The 25,799-nt window shown below is 49.6% G+C and overlaps 1 protein-coding gene across 1 annotated transcript in view; it reads left to right on the plus strand.

The window, feature by feature from the left end:
* LOC147015962 (ammonium transporter Rh type C-like) overlaps window positions 1–25,799 on the plus strand; it is a 115,636-nt gene that overhangs the window by 48,895 nt on the left and 40,942 nt on the right. The gene's annotated exons all lie outside the window — the stretch shown is intronic.

Below are 25,799 nucleotides of genomic sequence, written 5' to 3' on the forward strand. Positions count from 1 at the left end.
CAAATCTGGCTGCCCGGCGGTGCCCCGACTTCGTGCTCCTTCGCGGGTTTCGTTGGCACCGCTTGGAGTGGGGTGGAAACAGGGCCCCCTTTTTGCACTATCTCAGCGTGGGGGAAAGGGGGAAATTGTTGATGCCCTGGGGGAGGAGAATGGCTGACTGGCTTGGGTCCCGCGACGAGCGATCCCACCATGACGTCGTCACCGACCGCCGTCTTCCCTGCCTCGGACCTGAGCTCCTTGGCCTCCTCCCACAATTCTCCTCAGCCGACTGCAGAAACCACCTTGACGCCTTCGCCTCCCGACTCCACTCCGCTCTCCAACCCAACTTGACTGCCAAAACTCTCTGCCACACTCCGCCGCTCTTCCAAACTGACTCTCTCCTTTCCCAAAACTCTCTGCCTTCAAAACTCTTCCAAACTGACTCTGCTTTTCTGCTCTTTTCTTTTTGATTCGCCTTGCGCTCGGCGCTTTATAGGCCGGCAGGAGAAAACAGTATGCAAATTCCCGGATCAGGATCACCTCGGGGGCGGAGCCACGCTCGCCGATTGGATGGAGGAAAAGGGGCGTGAATCTCCCCTGATCCTAGAATTTGCATATTTCGATTTCACACGGAAGCACCTGGAGGCGGGGCCAAGCCGCTCCGCGCTTGCTGATTGGACGGATCAGAAGTGGGCGTGCGGCATTCTTGATCCAAATTTTCTCTCGGAAAGGCCGCTTTTTGCACTCGCGGCTCGGTGCGTATCGCTTGAACGAGCCCAAGACAGCCCGACGCTCAGTGTTCACAGGTGATGCAGGAATGGCCGTAGAAGGAGAGAGGTGAGGGTGATGGACGGTTTTTGGTGGTGGTTTGATGGTTATGGCGGTTGATTCAAAATAAAGATAGAACAGAAAAACGCCTAACTCAAAGCGTCGCAGCCCGAATGAATCACATAAATTCCCTCTAAACAACGGGTTTGGGGCTAACTACACATGTACTTAGAGTTATCTCACCTACGGGACCTGAATGGTGGTTTGCGAATTTCCACAGCCGTAACAATATTATGATAGCAATTGCAAATTTGCAGAGGTACTGGCACACCAAGGGAAAGCTGCAAGCAAATGTGAATAGACAGAACAACAAGCTTGCACATTCCAGCCTGTTTACTGTTTTATACAACACCCTTTCTGCAAAGCAACATGATCAATGTTTATAGTTGTGTCAAAAATTCAAACCCATATGAGAGGGCATGAAGGTGAATACATCACGACGATTGTCAGCTATTTTAAAGATTAATGTATTTGCACCTCTCCCTGAAACGTTAATAACGTGACGTTTTTAAAATTTGTTTTTTGAAGTTCCCCCAAAACAAGGGTGAAAGCTTCTCGAGGTTTTTGGGTTGTACACAGAACGTACTGCAGTCGCTAATCAAACTGATTCCAATCTGCTGATTCCCGAAAGATTGGCGATATTGGCATTTCATGGTTGATCAATCCACCCACCAGCTTCGGAGTTATCCCGAGCAACGGCCTATAAATTAAACAATATAAATTGTATATGTATTTTTTATGTATATATGTATATGTATGATATTGTTGTGGGCCGGGGGTCAGTGGCGAGAATGACCGTTAGGTGGGGAAGTTTACGCCGTCTCCCACCAGACTCCCCGGAATTTATAGGCCATTGCTCGGGATAACTCCGAAGCTGGCGGGTGGATTGATCAACCATGAAATGCCAATATCTCGACTGCTTGGCGTAAGGTTAATTGTCCAGATCCAATATACCTAAGTAACCACGCAGTCTTGCTTACCGGGGATTCACGTCCTTGGAACGTCTGGCCGAACCGGATCACTCTACCAGCTACGGCAGAGTATCAACTTCCACCTACCAACTCCGGCTCGGATGCAGTCGATCCGGCCTGCCCAGGACGATCTGGCTACGATTAACGGATTAATTTATCGGGGATGAAACCCCGTCTGAACTCGGACCCGGACCATGCTGGACCAAATAAAGAAAGGACGGAAACGACCTGGGAACTTCTTTTTTAATTTATGTACAGAAAATAAAAGACAAGAGAAGCGAGACAACACGAATATGCAGGGAGTATTTACAATGATCCAAAAACACTTATTCAGTTCTACTTAAAGACGGGCCCACACGCAGACACACACACACAAATGAAAAGAAACCCAGAGTCTTTATTGGATCCTCGCAGCCGTGGAGAGAGACAAGCTGGCGGTCAGAGTTCGGTGGGTACCTGACCGTCAGAGGGAGGGCGTGCTCTGCGATGCGGCACCTGACAAAGGTCGTTGGTCCGATCCCTAGTCACACGTTGGGAACTCGAGGCTCGTGGCGGAGTTTGGGTGGCGAATAATTGGGGTCCACAGAGGGGGGTCAGGGTCGCTCTGTCCTTCCTTGTAGAGGGCCAGCAGAGACACGTTCGCCGCCTCGATGGCCCTCTGCTCAACCCTCGTGACAGCAAAAACCCCTTCGTAACAGCAACGCAGACCTCCTGTGACCACTCTTCGTAATCGCCCCTCGTAACCACCCCTTCGTAACAGCAAAAAGCCTTAAGAACCTCCCAGAACTCTCGTGCAACCCACCAACAATGCCTCAGAGAGTCTCTGGAATTTTTGGACCTCCCTCAATGGGGATGGGCCTTGGTCAGCACACCTCACTGTATGCCTCTAATTGGCCAGGATCCTACGGGCACAGCCTTCCTGGGCGGGATTTCGGCCATGCACGGAGAAAGCCGCCCCTCCCCTCCATGTGTGTTGAGGAAGGTGGATAGTGATGAAGCCACCATTGCGTGTGGAACGTTCGTGGAAGCCGAGGACTGGGACTGCGAGGCCCCCCTCTCGGCAAGTCAAGGTATGAGCAGCCAACGGTGGTGATGGAACGTGATGGGCAGGTAGTGAGATGAAATAACCTTACAAAAAAAAAATCACAACGCACATATTCGACTCTCCCACAAGACAAAAGGAAGGGACCTGTCTCACACATGCTTACCGGCATAACTAGCTTTGGGACCTGAATGTTGAGTGCTTCGTAACAATATATATTGTTGTAGATTTCCCTCCCGTCGGCGTGCGAACGACCGCGTCTAACCAATAGCGGTCGCTTCGCCCACCGAACGGACAATCCAGTCGCGGCTTTCCGGATCAACGCCGGAAACCAGCCACGGGTGTATTTTTAACCACACCACAACCTTGTCCGCACTCTACCCCCACGCTACAGGGTCCGATCGCCAAATCTTCGAATTACCAAATTATTCATGCGGGTAGGTTACCCAGAGATTGTACCTCAACAGGACGCTTGGAAACGAGCGGCTTAAGCAGCTCGCTTCCTTTTGGGATTACCGAGCGGGGTATTATCGTGCAGTCCCGTTGGACCCAATCACTTTACCGGCTATTTAAAAACCAACTATATTCCGAGTGCAAGATGGGGCAGTTCAATGAGGCAATGGACGCAACGAACAGGTTTACATTCACACTAGGACATTTATTATAATAAAGCACGTATGCAATTAAACAAGGCAAAACACGTATGCAATTATACAAGCAACAAAAGAACTACAACCGTCTACTTATTATGTACAGTCACTTGCACTTAACAGCAGTTCCTACTTATTAGACGGGCCCACGGACACACGTACGCACACACACACACCCAAGAAATGGTGGCAGAGGCCTTTAATAACGAGCTCCAGCTCGGAGGACAGGTGAGCTAAAACTCAGAACCTATCTCGAACCTCTCCACCTCGTGTGGTTTTCAAGTTGCTCGGACCCGGGCTCCAGCGAGAGCGAGCTGGACCCAATCACCGCGAGCTGCGATCCTTCCCAAGCTCCCGCGAATCCTCCCGTGATTCTCAACACGTGCTGGTGAGACGAGGCGCCGATCCTTCCCGTCGATGCGTTGTTTCCCCGAGGAACCACCTCCAAGAAGAGGTCGATGAGTCGCACCAAGTGGGGAACCAAAATGGAGAACAAAGAGCTCCACGAACCAAGAAGAAGAAGAAGCCACCATTCGCAGCTCGAGCCAAGCAACTGGCTCAACTTCCTTTCAAAACAAAGCAGCTCAAAGCAAAAAGCTCTCCCGAGCCAAGCAGAAGCCGAAGCTCACTGAACCACCAAAGCAAAAAGACTCCTCCCGAGCCAGGCCTCAGCCGAAGCTCACTGAGCCAGCCGAAGCAAAAAGCTTCCGAAGGCCTCAACCCTAACCCAAGCCAAACAGGACTCGATGGTCTGCTGAACGGCTACTCTCTGCCGAAGAAAAAAGCTTACTCCTCCAACTTCCCAACACGAACAAATAAAAGATCTCCTCTTATCCTTCTCCCACCCTTCCCCCGCTCCCGGCGTGACTCATGACTCATGCCCTCGTGCTCCATCCCCCGCTCAGCCACGGGTGGGAGGGAGTTGTTGACATCATGAGTCACGGGACGGCAGGGTTCTTCTTGCTCTTCGCAGAAGAGGGAGAGGGATGTCTCCATTGTTCGTTCCCTAACTATTAAATCGATCCTCAGCGTGTCTAATCGATTTCTGAACATTTAAACAATGGAAGGTGAGCTATCAATGGAAGGGACCAAGCACTTATCGATATAGCTGACGAAAGGAACCTGTATGTTGTGTGCAAACGAATTCCAAATTCGTAACACTACCGCCTCCCCATTTTACAGACTTGTCCCGAGTCAAATTTTCGTGTGACCAGCATGTGTAAGTTTTCCCCTAGTACGTTCTACCTTCGGATCCCTGAGTGCGACATTTTTATACGTGTCCAAAAAATAAATAACCTAATGCGCTGCGTAACTAAACTATCAGACTAACTCAGACAACTTAAATAATATTGCCGGCGCTATCACAAACAACAGGTGGGTTACAAAAATTATTTACATTTTTAACTATTTACACTAACCATGGCCCAGGACCTGTTATCTGTGGGAAAAGAGGCACAGCAAAGTCAACAGTTTTGTGTGAGTGAGTGCCCAGCAAACTGAAAGTCAGACGTCTTCAGGGCCTGCTCAAAAGGCCCCTCTTTTGTCTCTGAACCTTTTTTTTTCCTTCCTCAGCTGCTAGAGGCAACTCATCCTAACACGGAAGGCCATGCGCCGTCCCACAGGCCATTTGCCCTTTATGCAAGAAGAACAAGGAGGTAGCCGGGCTGCTCAATGCAGTCCCTAGCTCATGTGAACTGAATGGAGAATGGACTGGACGCAAAAACACAAGTGATTGATGGTGTGGCTGCCTACAGGGCAGTCCTTACAAAACACCTGACAATGGATGGTCCTGGCGCACATGGATGGTTGGTGACATGGGGAGGTCATGCAACAAGGGCGAACAGGCATGGGGTCAAGGCAAAGGCAGGCAAGTGAAGGCATGGCAAATGTGTACCAGCAAATACAGCACAATAGGCCGGCATATGAAGCTGGCCGGCCTCTGGTCTGGTCCATGAGGTTCTGGAGGGAGTGCGGTGGTGCCGGCCGCTCCGAAAATGGGCTCGAACCTACACTACTGTCTTCCCCCAACCTATCGCCTTTGCCTGTCCTTGTTCATATCCACTCCCTTAGTTTGCCACCACAAAATTTAGACTTTCCCCTTTTTACAGCACGTGCGCTGGTATACAATTGCACCGAGTTTGAAATGTCCCCGGTGTCTACGCTGTCTCCGGTGTCCCCCCACGCGCCTCAAGTGACAGCCAATGACGGCCGTCCGGTAGATGGCCGTGCGTAACCAAGACGGAAATGGCAACAATTGACGGAAATACCTGAGTATTCATGGGCCGACAACTGACGGAAACAATTGACGGAAATACCCACAACTGACGGAAACATCCGAAGAGATAATAATAATAATTTGCCGGTTTCCGCATGAACTACACATTAGATTCACACAGTACTGCCTTTTTCCAATGGAAATTTGTGAAACTAATGTGTTATATATTTGAAAACCATTGAATTTATTGCTTGACGGAAAAAAAAAAACCAAGAAACACTCCCCTCTCATGTATGAACGAACGAAAAACGTCATTTCCGCCCACCATGGCATTTCGTGCCGAACGCTGAAAGCTAAGTTCTTCTTATGCCATCATTCTCTTTAATATTAGCCATAAACAAGTGTTTCGTCATGCATTAGTAGTTGAAATTTACTTACAATTATGGCAGATATTGGTGGCAAAGTGATAAGTGGTTCTTTCAACCAGGGACATCATGAATTATTTCCAAATTATTCGAGAAAGCAATGTGTTCCGAATTCTGTAACCAGTATAATGTTGTCGAAAATCAAACCTTTCCAATTATGGCAACTACACAATTTGGACAGTATTATCATGAATGATGACATATTGTACTCTCATTTGTCTGCTGAATTGAACCATGATTATATCTTGGCAACTGAACTGCCAGAAATTTTGGAATTTCAAAACAAAATGTTTTTCATCCCTTCTGTTATATATATAAAGGTGCTTATCACAATAATAAGAAGATTTTTACATTTCAAATATTAAGTACGCTTTTTAATTGTTTTTCAACTGAAAAAGCATAAATTGCATATTTTAACATTAGTGTACTCATTTGCTTCACCACACTCGCTGTATTGAAGGATTTCACTTGTTTATTTAAATTTATTTGATTTTTTTTTCCTTTATAATTGCTTGTCCCTAACCCCTTACTGTCTTTGTCCGGCTAGCCTATCCTACCTACCTACTCCCAACCCCTAAGATCCTTCTTGATGGGAATAAGGAAGAGACAGGTGGATCTGTCTCGAGGCCCAATGGAGCCACAGAATAACCTCCACAGATTTCAGCAATCTTTCCCGGGGGGGGGGGGGGTCCAGCGGCATACAGAGAGCGAAGGGATGGATGGTGCGAGGGGGTACACATTTCTTATCTGTCCTATCCTTTATTAAACTTTCAACTATCCCTGGAGCTTTTCAACACGCCTGTCTCTTTAAACTATCGGTTCTAGCAACCATGATCCACGTTGCTTGTGTTGGTGTCTGTTAGAAATTTGGGCCTGGCCCTCAAATTTTCTCTCGTGCCCTTGCACAATTTCGTGGCTGGGCAGCTGAGGCTGTCTCCGAGCCTACCTACTCCGTATGAATGCGGGGAGTGCCCTTCCTGGCTACTCCCCCCGTAGATGCCCACATGGCATTTCTGGCACTCCGCGTCCCATTCCGAGGGTCGCCCGTGCCCATTTCACGATCCCGGTCGCTTGGACCCATGGCCTACTTTGGCTGACTTCTCTGTGCCCGGGGTGCCCTCTACTCAGTACTCACCTTTCCACATCCGCGCTCTCAGCCGGTCAATGGACACCTGCACCCTTTAAAAAGGTTTTGTGCCTTCATGCTACACCAACAACAAAACGACATTCGTTTCGTTAATTTGACTAACCCACTAACTGACATTACACTGACCCCGGGTTCCCTTGGGTGGGATTCACTCCTCCCCCCAATCATTCATTCGCACCATGCATTCTACATTCACTCAATTCACACACTCGGGCCCACTGTCCCACTTTCACTCATTGTAGAATATTTTTATGTTTAATTCACTCACCCTCGAATACTCATATTGTGCTCGCTACGTCCCCCTTAATTAGCTCGTGTCCCTCATCATCCCTTATTTGAATGCATGTTCCTTTTAACTCCACTGCTAAGCTACATCCCCACTACACATTCCATGTCCATCTGTGTCTCCCAAAATCCATTTCTAAATCCAACTTAACATTCCCACTAACTGTTCCATGGGCCCTATGAGGAACTACTCATGCCCCATGAGGCCGGTCTAACTAACGCTAAGCCCTTCCCACTAACTAGTGCTCCTTTGCCCGGGCAAGGATGCTTGCCACATCCTGGCCGGGGTATCGTGAACTTACAGCAAGGCCCGGCCATCTTTGTGTCGCCAGGGCAGTGTTTACAATTTGCATGTCCCCTCCGTATGGGTGATACATGAGGCTGTAACGTCGCCCTGTCGATCGCACCAAGCGCTTGCTTTCGAGCCATCCAGCATGTGGGCCATGCGCCACTCACCTGGCTTTCGTGCTGCGTGATCCCCGGTGACGTCCTTCGCTCATGGAACCTGCGTGGCTTGCAGGTTCACACAACCAAATTCACACAACCTTCCTTTTAACCATGCACGTGCCGGTTCTGTGCCACGCACGAGACGTTTCAGCGCCGGCTTCTGATCGCGCAAACGTGCGCGCTTGGGCCGTTCACAAAACACAGAACGGACCTCACACGCAGCATCCCGCGGTGCCAGCACGGTCTGCAAAATAACTTCGTGCGGCCTACCAGGCTCGCCATTCCAGTCTTCCGTCCGTCGTCCATTTCCACGCACTCACGCATGCCATGACACTCACACCATTCGCACACCTCGACACGCACTCCGGGACAATCACATTGGGGGATTCGTGTTAACTCAAGGGGTCCTGGGGTCTCTACCCCCCCCCAAACTCTGCATGGACCCGTTCGCATCATTCACCCGCATCAACCTCGTATGGCTCTACCGGACCCATCTGGTTGCGATGTGCTTCGAGGGAGCTTACCGTCTCCCTCTGTTCCTGAGGGAGGTTAACCTGAAGATTGAACAGGGTCACAAGACATTCCACAAGTCCAACCCCATTGTCCCCTATTAATCCTATGTATGCGTGCTCTTTAATTTCCTGTATTTCATCTTTTACCCGTTCTATCTCCTGTGTCTCTTCTATTTCTTTTAATTCCTTGGTTTCTGTCGCTGTTGTTCCCTCCTTTGTCTCTTTTATTATTTTTGACTCCTGGTTTTCCGTATCTGATAATTTCTCCATCACCTCCTGTCCGAATTCACCAGTTTCCCCCTTAATTATGGTGGCGTCTCTCGTCATCCCGACCTCACCCGTCTCCATCGCGGGCCGAACACATTTTGCACTCCCTGTTGCCTCGGTCGTTCCGCCACCTGGTGCTGCCAGTATGCTTCTTATGCCTGCCTGCAGATTCAACCCAATGCTCTGCATTTCACCCCTCATTTCGTTTTTCATGCTCTCCATCTCTCCTTTTATTTCCTTTTTTAAGTTTTGTGCACTCGCATCCATTTTGTCTTCCATCCATTGCGCATTTACATTCATTTTGTTTTCCATCTGGCTTTGCATTCTGTTCTCCATTAGTTGCGCATCGCGCGCGTTCGTGTCCACTTTGTTGTTCATTTCTTGCATCATCCGTATTATCTGTTTGTTGCCCGATGGCTCAAGCGGAGCCGATCCGCCACGTTTGGTCGCGGACCCGACAGAGACCCGGGGGGGGGGAGGGGAATTTGGTGCAGGAGGCGCTCATACGCCGCCCCTCCCGTGCCCATTGCAACCTCTGGGTAGGGCTGCAGGTAAATGTCTTCCTGCATGGGGGTGTCATCCTGGACCATGTATTCCCTTAAACTTAGGTCTGAACCCACCTGCTCCAGCCCGTCTTGGCCCACCATAGTGCGTCTGAGAACAATTTATGCTCTTAATTTTGAGGGAACGGGGGGGATTTGCTCCACGCACCCCTGATCCGTGTCCCATGAATTTCTCTATGGAGGCGGAGGGGTCCGATCCCACTCCTGACACCAATTGTTGTGGTGCCGGGTTCGGTGGCGAGGATGACCGTCAGACGGAGCAATAGGGTCGTCTCTCACCCAACATCGGAATTGAAAGGTTGTCACCCCGGATAACTCCGGAGTCGACGGGTCACTGAAAGGACCGTGGTGCCAATATTTCGATGGCGTGAGGTAGGGTCCACTTATCTATACCAATTTACCTAAGGCCTCAGTCACATTTGCTCTACGGCGAGGATAAGGCGGCCGTACGCCCTCTGAATTGACAAACGTGCGGCAGCTGCAGAGAAACTGAGGTGGCCTCAGGGTGGCCCGACACCGTTTGGCTATATTTTACAGGCCGTAGGGGCGCCGTGGAATGAAATCGCGGAGTTATAACTTTTTTTCATTTTTACGCTTGCCGTAGCAATTAGACAAGCCAAGCTATGACGTAGATGTGTTCCACGTCGACCGTACGTATGGCGTGTGGTGGGCATGCGTTTTCCGTGCGGCTGCTGTAAGCTCTTCTCAATGAAAAATGAATTTTCCCAACCCCCAAAAAATTACAGCGGCCGCACTATTTACACGGTGGCCTTGCGGTCTGTCTGACTACCTGTGGGCAACGCAAGGTCGACGCACGGTTCCCCTACGCCCACCGTGCACCTACATACGGCCTCCGTGGCAGTCTGCGTTGACTGTGCATCCACTGTGCGCGACCGCTAGAGATCGGAGTATAGTTGTTTGCCTGTACACAGTGGTGCCCCCAGAATCCGAATTTAATTCGTTCCTGGAGGCTGTTCGGATTGCAAAAAGTTCGGATTCAAAAAATATTTTCCTAATAAGAAATAATGGAAAGTGAATTAATCCGTTCGTGGTCCCAAAGAAAACCCACTTTCAAGACACTTTAAACTGAAATTCCCCATGTTTAAGGTAAAATAGGATGAGTAAATGACCTTCGGTGGCGGTGTATTGTCTGTAAACTGGTACAATCGCCACATCCAAAGGCCCACACAGGCTCGAGCTCTGGCCTGGGTTTCGATCGCTCGCGCACTCTGCGAGAGCGCTGCCCCGAGGGCAGCTCATCAAACATGATGCCCACAGAACCACAATCAGTTTCATCAAATGCATCGGGCTGACGTAATCATGGATATTAAAAATTACAATTGCTTTTGCTGTGAAATTCAATCCTTGCCTGACAGTCCGTCACACCACGTGATCGGATTGCTTTTTTTGTTAATAATTAAAACACAAGATGACTAAAAAAAAAAAAATGAAGGTGAAAACACGAGGTCAGGCCTAAGTCACATTTGGCTCGGCGCCCGGAGGGTCTACAAAATGTGCGGACACTCGCAATTATAAAGCGGCCGCAGTATTTCCACGGTCACACAATGTAGCAGTCACACATGTTTTTATTTTTCGGGGAGCCGCACGGCGTGTTTATAAATTGTGGAGACCGACAACGTGGGGATGCCGTTATTTTTTGGGGGTTGGGAAAATTCATTTTTCATTAAGAAGAGCTTACGGCAGCCGCACGGAAAACGCAAGCCCACCGTACGCCCTACGTACGGTCGACGTGGAACACATCTACATCATAGCTTGGCTTTGTCGAATTGCTACGGTGAGTGTAGAAATGATAAAAGTTATAACTCCGCAGTTATAATTCCACGGCGCCCCTCCGGCCTGTAAAATATAGCCAAACGGCGTAGGGCCACCCTAAGGCCACCTCATTTTGTGGCCTCTTCTGTGGCCATTTTGTGGCCATTTTGTGGCCATTTTGTTCAGAGGCTGTACGGCCGCCTTATCCTCGCCGTAGAGCATATGTAACTGAGTACTTCCACTGACGAACTGAATGAACAAAGCGCGAAGATGCGGGTCGAACAGGTGGGGGAGACACGTGAACAAACATGAACACTACGTTTTTGTTCGGTTTTTAAAAACTTATTGGGTTTTTAGGGCCAAACTTTCTCGAAAAAATTGTTCGGATTCCAATTTGTTCAAACAGCTTGGCCGTTCGGATTCTGGGGGACCACGGTATATTATAGTTATAGTATATTCTGTTATATATACTGGTATATTTTTATTTCAGTAAAAAAGGACTGGTATATATACCCACTCGTTACCGTCTGTCTGGCAACACGTTCGCCTGAGGCCCCCCTGCGGTCGCCTTGCGTCTGCCTTAAAAATTATATTGCCGCCGCAGCGATGCCCTTAGGTCACTGTGCGACATCAAATCAAAGACCCTACGGCACCCCCACGTTTTCGGTCTCCACAATTTATAAACACGCCGTGCGGCTACCCGAAAAATAAAAACATATGTGACTGCTACATTGTGTGACCCTGCAAATACTGCGGCCGCCGTAGAATTGCTCGTGGCCGCAGATTTTGGAGACCTCACGGCCGCCGTGGCAAATGTGACCTAGGCCTAAGTACTCACGCTGTCTAGCTACCGGGGAAGCCACACCCTCAGCCGATTCTGTCCGAACCGAGTCGCATGTACCGACTCGGATCCAGCAAAACCGAGCGGGAGTTACCAGAGCTGCGCCGGTCCCAATGACAACTTACAGCCAAAACGGCCTCACTATTTCTCAAGCCCACATTGTGCTGGGTCAATGGTAGAAACGACAGGCAACGAACTGGAACATTTAACAGATATTTATTTACAATATGGAGGGAGACACAGAGCAGACTTCATCACAAATATAATGCAATGTAATTTACAATGAACACAGGCACTTAACAGTCTCTTCTTACAGGACGGGTGCCCCCCCTCCCCCCCTCCCCCCCCCCCACACACACACACACACACACACTTACACACACACACACACACACACACACACACACACACACACACACACACAAAAGAAATGGGGCCGGTTGGCCTTTATTTGACCCTTCAGCTCGGGAGGGAAGGCAAGCTGAGGGTAAGAGTTCGATCAGGCACCTTTCCCCCTCGTGCGGTCTGTTCGGGGGGTGGGGGGGGGAATTCGAACCCACACCTCCGTCGCCGCACCAAATACCAGGGACCAGGAATGATGCAACGGACACCAGCCAGGACGAGAACGAACAAGACGAGACGAGAACTTGCGGCAAGACGAAAATGCCAGCAGGCAAAGCGAGACAATCCTAGCAGACAAAACGAGGGCAAAACAAGGCACGAGGCTTCTTCTTTTTGCCAACTGGATCTCCCCCACTATTATTCATTCCTCACATGAGGTGGGAGGTGTCCGTCCTGAGGTAATCTTTGCCCTGAGTGGACAGGGTTTCGTGGGATGATGATATATATATTTATATATATATGTATATATGTATATTTATATATATATATATATGTATATATGTATATATATATATATATGTATGTATATATATGTATATGTGTATATATATATATATGTATATGTGTATATATATATATATATATATATATATATATATGTATATATATGTATATGTGTATATATGTATATGTATATATATATATATATATATATATATATATATATATATATATATATGTATATATATATCTGCCTGGTGTGGGCGCAGTGGTTAGGGCAGCTGCTTGGGATCCAAAAGGTCCTGAGTTAAATTCCCGCTGGGCCACTGAATTAATACACCAGGGGGTTGACTCAGCCTGTCATCCTTCCAAGGTCGGCGAAATGAGTACCAGTATACTGGGCTGGTGTATACCCCGGTTAAAATAGGTGTACCTTATCCCTGTGCCGTAAGAGCCGACCAGGGTTGCATCAGGAAGGGCATCCGGCGTAAAACATGTGCCAAATCACTATGCGGATCATACGGATGATCCGCTGTGGCGACCCCGAACGGGACCAGCCGAAAGAAGAAGATATATATATATATATATATATATATGCATGTATATATATGCATGTATATATATATATATATATATATATATATATATGTATACATATATATCTATATATATATATATATAAATATATATATATATATATATATATATATATATATATATATATATATATATGTCCCGGAGCAAAAGGCAGATATTTTAGTGAACCTGGTTTTGCCAGATAAAGTTTTTTTCTATCTTTTTCTTGTAGTTCGGGGTAGCTCTTCATGATTGAGGGGGGGGGGGGTGACCGTTCGTAACCCTTGGGCAATTTGCTATATTAACCCTTTTATGCCGGTTACACCCAAATGCGCCCCAAAGTACTATTTTTTGCGTTAAATTGTAAATTGCTGTGAGCAAAAGTCATCACATTTATTTTTCATCATTATTATTCACAAGGCAAGTATTTTACTGCTGATTTGGACACAATTTGCCCAAACTTGATGATTATTAACCCTTTCCTGGCATTCCTAGGGGATCATATATACCCCAAACGTAGGCCGACATTTCCCGCTTTGATCTGTTTATCACCCATGCATATTAAGATGAAGTATTGGCTGAGAGACTTCATTAGTTAGTTAAACTGACAAAAGGTGGCACCATTGCATTGTTTCAGATATTCGAAGCACATGGCTGGGCACCACTCCCACTCTGCTGTACAGGTTTGTCATGGAATAGGCTACCATGGAATAGTCATACTTGACTTCCAGTTGTCAAGCTTTATATGAAGTAGTCAGTTAAATAGGATCTCCAGATTAAAATACTAAACAAATTCAGATTGTATAAATTTAGTTTTTACAATGACAGTTATCAAAATGGGAATGACAGTTGTTGTTGGGTGCTGCCCTCTTTTAGCAGGGAACCGTACTAATAAATGTGAACCTTTGTACGGTACTAGTATTCAGGCACAGTTATAAAATGCAAAGACGGAATGCCCACAGCAAATGACAAATCAGTACTCAAACGTTCACTACAGGTGGAGGTATCCAGTCGTCTCTCAAGATGTGCAGATGTGACAGTCATCGATGGCTCAGCTCTTCTATGGACAATTTATTGGCCAGCAAATGGTACCGTAGCAGACTATGTCTCAAATGTGAAGACACGGGTTGCTAATTACCTGAAGGACAGTGATGTCTACTTGATATTCGATAGGGACCATGATTTCAGCATAAAGTCGGTCAAAAGGGATGGGAGAGAAACAGGAGTAAGCCGCACCCACCAACTGCACCTGACAACAAAGCTGCCTGCGCAAAAGGTTGTATTGTCTTCTGTGGACAATAAGAAGCAACTCATCAAAATCATCTGCGATGAACTGGCTCGAGATAGGTTGTTCCACACCAGTAGCACCAGGAATCACAAGTTGGTAATCACAGGAGAAGACCCTTGCCCAGTTCAAGTGTCCAATGAAGACATGTGTAAGACATGACCTTGAGACATCCCACAAAGAGGCTGATATCATTATTGTACAACAGGCATTGAAATGTGCAAGTGAGACCAGCAAATTGTCAGTCGTGTCAGATGACACGGATGTCTTCGTACTCCTTGTCCACTTTTACAAGAAGGCCAATCTCACCCTCCAACTTACCATGGAATCCCCAAGTAAAGAGAAGACCATTGTGGACATAAAGCCGACGGTGGTAAAACATGACAAAATTGTTAATGAACTTCTCCCTGCCCATGCTCTTTCAGGATGTGACACAGTTGCTTGCTACTTTTGGCTAGGGAAGGGCTGTGTACTTAAAACACTGAAGGCTGGCTATGAGTTATTGGCTGTAGGTGACATTGAAGCACCATTCACAGCTGCAATGGAACAGGCCACAACCTTCATCTCTACATGCTATGGTATGAAAAAGCCAAAGACATGTCCGAGACAAGATTGCTTGTCTGGGGTAAAAAGAATGGGAAGGGTCACACATAATCACCCAAACTGTGCACCCTGCCACCGACAAAGGAGGCTTTCACAGAAAATGTCAAGAGGGCTCACTATCAGGCAATCTTATGGCGGATGCTTGAAACTAGCCATCCACCGCCACTGGACCCTGAGGAATATGGATGGATGAGAGATGTCAAGAACAAGTCGCTGTCACCAATTACAGTCCCAGATGATGTGAAACTGGCCCCAGAATATGTTCTTGAAATGATCAGGTGTGGTTGCAAAAGTGAAAGTCCCTGTAATTCGAGAAGGTGTGGTTGTCAAGTCAGAGGTCTGCCTTGCACAATTTTCTGTGCCTGTTATGCAGTTGGCTGCTCACGTGTGCAGTAGCAAGGTTTGAGGAGATTGGGGAAGCAACTAGTAGTAGCAGATTATTTGTTTGTTTCACGAATTTAATTGATCTTACAGTAGGTCAAACTAAACATCTTGAGTGTCTAACCGTCTATTTTGCATCAATGTCAGCAGGTCGGAAAGCAAGAGATGACATTAAAATCCCATGCCATAATTTTGGAGTGGTTTTTGTGCAATAATGCGTCAAAGACCCCTGTTGTCTATATATGTTCAAATGTTTTGGGCTGGGTAAAATCAGTCAGGAAAGGGTTAATATTGAGTATTAAGTCATTACTCTATCTTTTAACTTGTTTTTGGTTACCTTTTTTGTGACTAAAGTAAGGATGAGGTGGTTATTGTGCAATCATATTGTTGTGGTTACCAGATTCGCAAACCACCATTCAGGTCCCTTAGGTGAGGTATCTCGGTAAGTGCATGTGTAGTTAGGCCCAAACCCGTTGTCTAGTGGGAATACATGTCATTTATACGTGCTGCGACTCTTCAGGATAGCCGTTTTTCTTTTACTATCTTTATTTTGGACCAATCGCCACCATCACAACCACAACAACAACCACCAACCACAACGCCGCTTCACCACAACCGCCATGACCTTTACCGTCACAACTCGCCACCATCGCATCACCGTCATCTCGCGCCACTCATGGGCACCGATGCTGGACTCGTGTAGGGCGCGCGTCGAACCGCGTGTACAAAATCACGGATTTTCTGCTTCAAAAACGGATCCAAAACGACACACGCCCACTTTTTGCCGTCCAATCGGTGAGCGAGGGGCGAATTGGCCCCGCCCCCAGGGCGATCGATATATGCAAATTTGTGGATCAAAAAGCCTTCACGCCCACTTTTTCTCGGGCCAATGGGGAGCGAGTTGAAAGGTCAAAGGGAGGGGGTCAAAGGCGAAGTTACGGGGGGATAAAAGGACGGTGTTCGTCAGTCAAAGGAGTCGTAAAGGTCGGAACGAGGCGAAGGAGTCGGAACAGAGAGTCAAGACTTCGCGGGCGGTGGAGTTGGCAAGAAGGAGCTGGTCGTCGTGTGCGTTGGAGTCGGAACGGAGGGGACGGAGCTGTGGAGAGGCGGCGAGGGCGGACGAGGGGGTGCTCGCGTCGTGCAAGGAGCTGCGCGCCCGAGGGAGGCCGGCAGCGCGACCTGGCCGAGGTGGAGACGCTCGTCGCGGGATAATAAAGATCCTCTATACCCCGAGCATCAGCAACCCCCTCCTGTTTCCCCCCGCGCTGAGATAGTGCGACCAAGGGGGCCCCGTTCCCACCCCCTGCCAGGCACTGTCCACGAGGCCCGCGGGTTGCGGGGCCATCGCCGCTCCGCGTCTCATCACCAGACGGGTAGGCCCGACCCGGTCTCGGCCCCAGGCCTACCTCATTCTTGAGGGTATTTCTTTTCCTTGGTTTTGGGTATGTGTTGTCGGCGCCGTCTGTGAAGTAGAATTGTATAAGTGTTGCCGTGTGCTCGGTAGTCGGAATTAGCTCTGCACTGTGTTTTCACTTTTATGTTTGCTTTTTGTGTAAATGGAATTGTGTTTTCTTTTTTGTGCATTTGGTGGAATTGTATTTGTGTGCTTTCCGTTCGTCGCGAATAAATGTGCTTTATTGTTGAACTGTTTCCCGCTTCGCTTCGTCTTTTTCCCCATTGAACCCCCATCTTGCTTCACGTAAAGGGTTGGTAGTGGGCTGAATACGCCCGATAATTAATCGAACCGTCGAGGTCGACGATAACACCGCTCGGTTATTCTGATAGTCGGAACGGGTCGCTTAAGTGGCCCGTGTCCGAAGTCGACCTGCGGCGAGGTGCGATCGCCCGGTCTACCCTCCGCGTGGGTACTTAGGTAGTTCGAATTTGGCGAGCAACCCTATCCCACGCGGGGGCTGATTGGCTCGATCGCGGTGAGACCGAAAGGTCCACCCGTGACTGGTTCCCGGCGTTAGTCCGAGAGGGTCACGACTGGATTGTCCGTCCGGTGGGCGACGTGCCGCGATTCGAGTTACGTGGCCGTTCGCACGCCGGCGGGCGCGAAGATCGCAACACTGGTGTCAGGAGTGGGATACAAATTCATCGCCCTCCTCGCGGCACTGGTATCGGAGAACAGGAAAACGGGCTGTCCTGTCTCCGGCTAAATTCACGGGAATCGGTCCAGGGGTGAGAGAAGCGACCCCCGATTCCCTCCAAATTACGAGCGAGCGAAATTAACCCTTCACGAGAAGCAAGATGGCGTCTCAAGGCGAGCGGGAGCCGGGGGTATTAGAAATGTATATGTGTAAGAATGTAGAGTCCATGGTCCAGGATGGAATCCCCGAGCAGGAAATGTTGATTGTGCAGGAACACGGACTCGCCCAACTGAACCCAGAACCTGAGGTGGGTGCGGCAGCGGCCGCGGTGTATGACACCTCCCCCCCCCCTCTCCACCAAGACCCTTCCCCAACCCTTGCCGAGACGGCTCAGCTGAGTGCATCCGACATGGCCCAGCTATTCACCATGCTGGCACAAATGAATGCGGCAATGACAAATGAAATAAAAAACGAAATGAAAGGCATGAACGAAAAGATGGATGCGAATACACAAAAAATGGATGAAAAGATGGATACAAATACAAATGAAGTGAAAACGACGATGGATGCGAATACACAACAAATAAACGAAAAGATGGATACAAAAATGAACGGAATGGAAACAAACATGAAGGAGGAAACGAAAAACATGCGGGGTCAGACGCAGAACATGGGCTTGAAGCCTGCAGGCGGGCATGAAGGCCGTGACCGGGGAGATAAAAATGGCGACTCCACGTGTGGGAGCAAACGAGCTGGGTGGGGGTGCAACGGCTGACAGGCCCGCGGTGGAGGCGGGTGAAAAATAGTGCGTGGAACCTGTTGGGCGAGGGTCGTGACGATGACCGAAAGGGAAAAATTAAATGGGGAGACCAAAACGTGTGAGACGAGACACGAGGTGACGACAACAGAAATAATAGTTGAGACAAGGGAGGTAAAGGGTGAAGAGTTGGCAGAGACACGGGAGATGGGAACGATAGAGGGAAGACTACACGATGAAGACGGGGTAAGTGACGCGCACGCACACACGGAGGTAGTGGAGGACAATGGGGTTGAGCTCGCGGAGCGTGTTGGGACCCGGTGCGAGCACCTGGATGGCCTCCTCCAGGAACGAGGGGAGGGAGTATGCCCCCTTGAGGGCGAGTCACGACCAGGTGAGTTCGGTCGTGCTTTGCGAGGTTGAGGGGACGAGTGCTGTGGACGGGTGCACGGAGAGCTTGGGGTATAGAGGCCCCGGAGACCCTTGTGGGGACACGAATCCCCAGTGTAGTTGTCCCTGTGTGTGTGGTGCAAGGCGTGAGGTGCGTCCCCGTGTGTGGAAGCGACCCCGTGTGTGAGTGGTGTGGTGGCGATGGTGCTGGAGTGCGTGCTTCCCAGCACGCCGTGTTTGGATGAGGCACCGTGTGTGGATGAGGAACCGTGTGTGGAAGAGGCCGTGTGTGTGAGTGAAACGGCCAGTATGAGTGAGGAACCGCGGGTTAGTGCCCCCGCGTGTATGAGTGAGGGACGTTGTGTGGAAGAGACCGCGTGTGTGAGTGTCGCCGTGTGTATGAGTGAGGTACCGCGGGTGAGTGCTCCCGCGTGTATGAGTGAGGCACGGTGTGTGGATGAGGCACAGCGGTTGAGTGCCCTCGCATGCGTGAGTGAACGGCCGTATGCAAGGGAGACCGTGTGTGTGAGAGAGCGGTATGTGAGGGAGATGTCGGTTGGCATGCGGGAGCACGCAGCCGCGTCTCCCGGAGTGAATGTGATGGAGTGGACTGTGTGCGTCGTGACACGCAGGTGTGCGAGGGTTGAATGGCGACGACGGCGACATGGGAGAAACGAAAGCCGAGTAGCGGCTGTAGTTGTTTCGAGGACCGTGCCGGGTTCACCCAGCAGTGAGCACGCGGTCCGTGCTGTGCAACGCACGAGACCACCACGTGCTCGCTTGCGAGAGTGAAGTCCCGGTCCGGAAACGCACGCGGTGGATTTGCCGATCCCGCGGACGGACAAAGTTTAGGCAGGTAAATGGATTTGGACCGGACGGGTTCTCCACGCGATCGTGTGTGTTAAGCTCCAACGGGCAAAGCACATGTGTTCGCGTGGGGAACCCCTCGAGACGTGTGGCTTGTGTTTTTTTTTTTTTTATGCGCACGGTGACGCCATGGCTGCACGTGGGGTTGGAATTCGGCAGGAGGGGTATCTCTGCCGGATGGTCCCGTCCAAGGAGGGACGAGGAACACGTGCAGCTGCATGACGTCACGGCCAGGTGCAAAGTGCGCGAGCTCTGAGTTGCCGCGCAGGTGCTGCGCATGGGAAAAGAAGAAGGGGAGCAAGCCTCACTTTCGGGTGTACAGGATTCCTGGGCAAGGGGTGGAAGACCCCCTACCCTGGGCACAGGATGGAAACTAGTTAGGGGGAAGGGTTAGCTTAGTGAGACCGACTTCATGGGGCAGGGGTAAGTCCTCATGGAGTCCGTGGAATGGATTAGGTAGAGGGATTTAGTGAGCTTTAGGTTGGGAAATAAAATGAATTTATGATTTGGAGACAGAGACAGACTTGTGGATGTGTAGAGGGGACGTAGTTTAGCTACGTAGGTTAAAAGGAACGTGCTATAGTTTAAGGGACGACGTGGGAGCACGAGTTAGTTAGGGGAGGTAGTTCGAAGGATGGCAGAGTTCAGTGGTGTGTGTGTTGAAGAGTTGGTGAGTTGTGAGGTGAGTACTTGTTGAGTGAGTCAGGCCAGCGGGTCTGTGTGAGTGGAGTGAATGGGGAATGCATGGTGCGATGAGTGATTGGGGGGGAGGAGTGACTCCCGCCCAAGGGACCCCGGGGTCAGTGTAGAGTGAGTTAGCTGGGTTAGTCAAATTGAAAAATGGAGGTCGTTTTGCTGTTGGTGGGAAAGTAGGCTCGAGACCCATTTGGAGGGGTGCAGGAGCCCTGTTGACGGGCTTGGGAGCGTGGCTGCGAAAGGTGAGTATCGCTGAGTGGGTACCCCGGGCACCAGGCTAGTCGGCCGCGGTAGGCCAAGGGCCCATGGGGGGCCGGGATAGAGTAGTGGGCACGGGTGCGCCTGCTTGGTGCGGGGGCCCGGGGCGCCATTAGCCGCGTGGGCAGTGTTGTGGGCACGGGTGACCCTCGGAAAGGGGCCCGGGAGGCCGGCCTGCCACGTGTGCGTTTCAGGGAGGTGCCATGGGGGCACTCCCCGGTGTTAGGGAGCTGGTAGGCTCGGAGGCAGTGTAGTGCCCGGGGTGCCATAGCGGGAGATTCGGCAGAGGGTCGTGCCTGCCAAAGGGAGCCACGTGTCCCAGCCAGGAGACCGTGTGAGGGCACGGAGAGAAAATTGGGGGGGCGAGGCCCGAAATTGTAAGGACACCAACACAGGCGACGGGAATCTGGGTTGTTAGAACCAATAGTTTAAGCGAGAGGCGCTTGTTGAAAGCCCGGGGTAGTTTAACAGTTAAATGGTTAGGGTAGATTAGGAGATGTACCCCTCCGCACCATCCATCCCCTCGCTGTCGTTGTGGGCCGCTGGACCCACTTTGGTTAAAGATCGCCGAACTCTGGGGAGGCCATTCTGAGGCTTCGTTGGGCCTCGACACAGGACGTTAGCTCTCCCTTGTTCCCCTCCGGGAAGGGAACGTAGGGGTTGGGAGTAGGCTAGGTGACAGGATAGGTTAGCCGAACAAGGACGATAAAGGGGGTTAGGGGACGATTTATAGTGGGGGAGTAAAAATAAAAACAACAAAAAAAAATAAAAATAAGTTGGGGCTAAATTGGGGTTTGACAAATTAAGGGAGTGGGTATGTACAGTGACAGGCAAAGGCGATAGGTTGGGAGGGAGACAGGTAGGTAGGTCCGAGCCCGCCTTCCAAGTGGCCAGCACCACCGCACTCCCTCCACCAACCTCCACGGAACGGCAAAGGCTGGCCAACTTCATCTGCAGCTGCTGTGCTGCAAGGCCTGTGCCGGCTGGATCGTCTGCAGCTGTGTGCTGCAAGGCCTGTGCCGGCCAGTTCATCTGCTGGCTGTTTTTTCTTCAAGGCCTGTGCCGGCCAGTTCATCTGCCGGCTGTGTTTGTCTGCAGCGGCCTTCTTCGGCGGGCTGTGTTTGCCTGCCACCTTTGCCATGCCATGCCCACTGCCCCTGTTCACCAGCCCCCGTTCAATTTTTGCTTTGCCCCCCCCTGTTCATTTCCATGTGCGCCAGGATCAAGGCAACAGTTTGCAAGCTGCGAGAACTGCCCTGTTGGCAGCTACAACACGGGCCTGCAGTGGCGGCCCGTGCACCGTGTTTGCGTCCATCCATTCATCCATCCATTCGTTGTGTTCATTGCGTGTGCCACTTGAGCTGGCACGGAGACTGCGTTGTGCAGCCCAAGCACCGTTGTGGTTCACTGAGTTCAGTTCAAAAGGGAAGGCCTTGGACTGCGTGTGAGCAGCCAGCCACGTTCCCTGTCACCTGCATTGTTTTGAGCCAGAGACTGCATGCGGGCAGCCTGGCTCCCTGCTAACTGCTTTCTTTTGCAGAGTTCAATGATCCTGGGCCATGGTTTAGTGTAAGATTTGTAAGTTAAGGTAAGATGTACTGTACATATGAGTGCGCCCCCGGCATGTTTGTCTTAGCGCCGGCAATTTTATTTAAGTCGTCCGTATGAGTGAGTTTGTTTAGATAGTTACGCAGCCCTCAGGTTATTTATTTTGGGGACACGAATACCATGAATGTCGCACTCAGGGATCCGTAGGTAAAATGTACTAGGGGAAAACTACACATGATGGCACACGAAAATTTGACGACTCGGGACGAGTCTGTAAAAAGGGAAGGGGTAGTGTTGTGGTTACCAGATTCGCAAACCACCATTCAGGTCCCTTAGGTGAGGTATCTCGGTAAGTGCATGTGTAGTTAGGCCCAAACCCGTTGTCTAGTGGGAATACATGTCATTTATACGTGCTGCGACTCTTCAGGATAGCCGTTTTTCTTTTACTATCTTTATTTTGGACCAATCGCCACCATCACAACCACAACAACAACCACCAACCACAACGCCGCTTCACCACAACCGCCATGACCTTTACCGTCACAACTCGCCACCATCGCATCACCGTCATCTCGCGCCACTCATGGGCACCGATGCTGGACTCGTGTAGGGCGCACGTTGAACAGCGTGTACAAAATCACGGATTTTCTGCTTCAAAAACGGATCCAAAACGACACACGCCCACTTTTGCCGTCCAATCGGTGAGCGAGGGGCGACTGGCCCCGCCCCCAGGGCGTCGATATATGCAAATTTGTGGATCCAAAAAGCCTTCACGCCCACTTTTCTCGGGCCAATGGGGAGGCGAGTTGAAGGTCAAGGGAGGGGGTCAAGGCGAGGGTGGGGGATAAAAGGACGGTGTTCGTCAGTCAAAGGAGTCGTAAAGGTCGGAACGAGGCGAAGGAGTGGGAACAGAGAGTCAAGACTTCGCGGGCGGTGGAGTTGGCAAGAAGGAGCTGGTCGTCGTGTGCGTTGGAGTCGGAACGGAGGGGACGGAGCTGTGGAGAGGCGGCGAGGGCGGACGAGGGTGCTCGCGTCGTGCAAGGAGCTGCGCGCCCCGAGGGAGGCCGGCAGCGCGACCTGGCCGAGGTGGAGACGCCGTCGCGGGATAATAAAGATCCTCTATACCCCGAGCATCAGCAACCCCTCCTGTTTCCCCCCGCGCTGAGATAGTGCGACCAAGGGGGCCCCGTTCCCACCCCCTGCCAGGCACTGTCCACGAGGCCCGCGGGTTGCGGGCCATCGCCGCTCCGCGTCTCATCACCAGACGGGTAGGCCCGACCCGGTCTCGGCCCCAGGCCTACCTCATTCTTGAGGGTGTTTCTTTTCCTTGGTTTTGGGTATGTGTTGTCGGCGCCGTCTGTGAAGTAGAATTGTATAAGTGTTGCCGTGTGCTCGGTAGTCGGAATTAGCTCTGCACTGTGTTTTCACTTTTATGTTTGCTTTTTGTGTAAATGGAATTGTGTTTTCTTTTTTGTGCATTTGGTGGAATTGTATTTGTGTGCTTTCCGTTCGTCGCGAATAAATGTGCTTTATTGTTGAACTGTTTCCCGCTTCGCTTCGTCTTTTTCCCCATTGAACCCCCATCTTGCTTCACGTAAAGGGTTGGTAGTGGGCTGAATACGCCCGATAATTAATCGAACCGTCGAGGTCGACGATAACACCGCCGGTTATTCTGATAGTCGGAACGGGTCGCTTGGCCCGTGTCCGAGCTCGACCTGCGGCGAGGTGCGATCGCCCGGTCTACCCTCCGCGTGGGTACTTAGGTAGTTCGAATTTGGCGAGCAACCCTATCCCACGCGGGGGCTGATTGGCTCGATCGCGGTGAGACCGAAAGGTCCACCCGTGACTGGTTCCCGGCGTTAGTCCGAGAGGGTCACGACTGGATTGTCCGTCCGGTGGGCGACGTGCCGCGATTCGAGTTACGTGGCCGTTCGCACGCCGGCGGGCGCGAAGACCGCAACAATATGTTGTCTGTGTTCAAATTTTATGTCCTGGGTTAAATAGCCCGGAAAGGGTTAATACCGAGTAATACGCAATTGTTTTATATCTTAAGTTGTTTTTGGTTACATAATTTGTGAATAAACATCGACACAAGCAAATGTGATGATGTTGGTTGGGTTCATTGCAATAAATAGTGAAAAAAAACTGATTTTTTTCATTATTTATTCCTTTACCAGCACAAAAGGGTTAATACAGCAAATTGCCCAAGGGTTGCAAACGGTCACCCCCCTGAATCATGAAGAGCTACCCCAAGGCTATAAGAAACAGCAAAGAAAAAACTTTATCTGGCAAAACCAGGTTCACCCCCACTGCTCCCGGACTAATATATATATATATATATATATATATATATATATATATATATATATGTATAATATATGTATATATATATATATGTATATATGTAGATGATATGTATGATATATGTATATATATATGTATGTATGATATATGTATATATGATATGTATATATATATATATATATATATATATGTATATATATATATTTTTATATATATATATGTATATGTATATATGTATATATATATATATATATATATATATATATATATATATATATATATATATATGTAGATATATACAGTAGACTAGGCGTAAGTCGTCACCATCGGGACCGAGAAATAAGTGACGATTTAGAAATGTGACGACTTACGCGTATGCGAACATTCATGATGACTGTGGGGTGAAGGATGAAGTCGCGCGTGGCCTGGACACGTATGTGTGAGAGCCGGCTATTGTACCAAAAGGAAAACACAATCCTCGGGGCATAGGTGGGGGTTCATTGGTGAGTTGGAAAGTGATCAAGCAAAGATGGAATTCATGAATCAGTTTATCAAAAGTAAAGATAATGAACAACTGTAAGACAACAACTTCGCCTGCTTATCACCATGATGGGATTGACCAACGAACCCCAGAGACTTTTCTGGCAGCATCTGCCAGAAAAGCCCAATCTCATCAGCATTGTACACATCCTGAGGCTGATACCTTTCCAAAATGTCTTTCAATTTGCCATCCTTCCAGTCGTGCGCCACTGCCGAATCGACGCTGCCTGATTCACCGCACTTCTTTACCTTGCCGATTCCCCACCTCACTTTGAATCTGTCTATCCAGTGCATCGGCAAGGTCTCGGCATCATCATGGCCAAGGTCCGCAGCGAATTTACATGCCTTCAGCAGCAACATTTCACCGTTCAACCAAATATTTGGCTGAGCCGACATTTGCCGAAACCAGATGATGAGCGCGTCATCGACATCTTCAAAGGACACACATTTCACACGTTTCACACTTACCACCGGCCTCGCGATCTTCTCCACTTGTCCAAACATCGTGCCCTTATTCTTCAAGATATCGTTCAATGTCTGCCGTTTGATGTCCAACTTCTCAGCTATGGCTGTTTTCTTCATCAGTGGGTTTGCCTCGCAAAACTGGATAATGTCGTATTTTTCTTGGTAGGTTTCAGTTGTAAGCTTACGCTTCGTCGCCATTGTCCTGCCTGCAGTGCGATCAACGTGTGTACGCAGTTATAAATAGCCTA

Source organism: Eptatretus burgeri, chromosome 12, assembly GCF_056783735.1.
Source record: "Eptatretus burgeri isolate ZD-2024b chromosome 12, Ebu_testis_v1, whole genome shotgun sequence".
Taxonomy (NCBI): domain Eukaryota; kingdom Metazoa; phylum Chordata; class Myxini; order Myxiniformes; family Myxinidae; genus Eptatretus; species Eptatretus burgeri.